At 41.8% G+C, this 1362-nt stretch overlaps 1 non-coding gene across 1 annotated transcript; it reads right to left on the reverse strand.

Moving 5' to 3' along the window:
* Window positions 1–425: 425 nt before the first annotated feature.
* Window positions 426–533, reverse strand: LOC148577911 (small nucleolar RNA R71). Its single transcript, XR_015904508.1, has one exon. It is a non-coding gene; the product is annotated as a small nucleolar RNA R71 (small nucleolar RNA).
* Window positions 534–1362: the final 829 nt, after the last annotated feature.

Genomic DNA, 1362 nt, shown 5'->3' on the forward strand with positions numbered 1-1362 from the left:
TTGAAAATTTCGAACAAGTAAAGGAGATGGCAGCCGAACCCAACAACAATAATGCAAGGAGAATGCTTGGTGACTTTACTGCACCTAATTCCAATTTACATGGAAGAAGCATCTCCATTCCTACCATTGGAGCAAAGAACTTTGAGCTGAAACCTCAGCTAGTTTCTCTGATGCAGCAGAACTGCAAGTTTCATGGACTTCCATCTGAAGATCCCTTTCAGTTCTTAACTGAATTCTTGCAGATCTGTGATACTGTTAAGACTAATGGAGTAAATCCTGAAGTCTACAGGCTCATGCTTTTCTCTTTTGCTGTAAGAGACAGAGCTAGAGTGTGGTTGGACTCTCAACCCAGAGATAGCCTGAACTCTTGGGATAAGCTGGTCACGGCTTTCTTAGCCAAGTTCTTTCCTCCTCAAAAGCTGAGCAAGCTTAGAGCGGATGTTCAAATCTTCAGACAGAAAGAAGGTGAATCCCTCTATGAAGCTTGGGAGAGATACAAAGGACTGACCAAAAAGTGTCCTTCTGACATGCTTTCAGAATGGACCATCCTGGATATATTCTATGATGGTCTGTCTGAATTAGCTAAAATGTCATTGGATACCTCTGCTGGTGGATCCATTCACCTAAAGAAAACACCTGCAGAAGCTCAAGAACTCATTGACATGGTTGCTAATAACCAGTTCATGTACACTTCTGAGAGGAATCCTATGAATAATGGGATGTCTATGAAGAAGGGAGTTCTTGAAATTGATACTCTGAATGCCATATTGGCTCAGAATAAAATATTGACTCAGCAAGTCAATATGATTTCTCAGAGTCTGACTGGAATGCAAGCTGCATCCAACAGTACTCAAGAGGCATCTTCTGAGGAAGAAGCTTATGATCCTCAGAACCCTGCAATAGCAGAGTTAAAATACATGGGTGAACCATATGGAAACACCTACAATCCATCATGGAAAAATCACCCAAATCTATCATGGAAGGATCAAAAGCCTCAACAAGGCTTTAATAATGGTGGAAGAAACAGGTTTAGCAATAGCAAGCCTTTTCCATCATCCACTCAGCAACAAACAGAAAATTCTGAGCATAATCCATGTAGCTTAGCAAATTTAGTCTCTGATCTATCTAAGGCCACTGTGAGTTTCATGAATGAAACAAGGTCTTTCATTAGAAATTTGGAAGCACAAGTGGGCCAGCTGAGTAAAAGGATCACTGAAATCCCTCCTAGTACTCTCCCAAGCAATACAGAAGAGAATCCAAAAGGAGAGTGCAAAGCCAATGAATTAATTACCATGGCCGAACCCACAAGAGAGGAGAAGGACGTGAATCCCAAGGAGGAAGACCTCCTGGGACGTCCAGTGA

Source organism: Arachis ipaensis, chromosome B1 (assembly GCF_059453495.1).
Source record: "Arachis ipaensis isolate K30076 ecotype BB chromosome B1, ASM5945349v1, whole genome shotgun sequence".
NCBI lineage: Eukaryota > Viridiplantae > Streptophyta > Magnoliopsida > Fabales > Fabaceae > Arachis > Arachis ipaensis.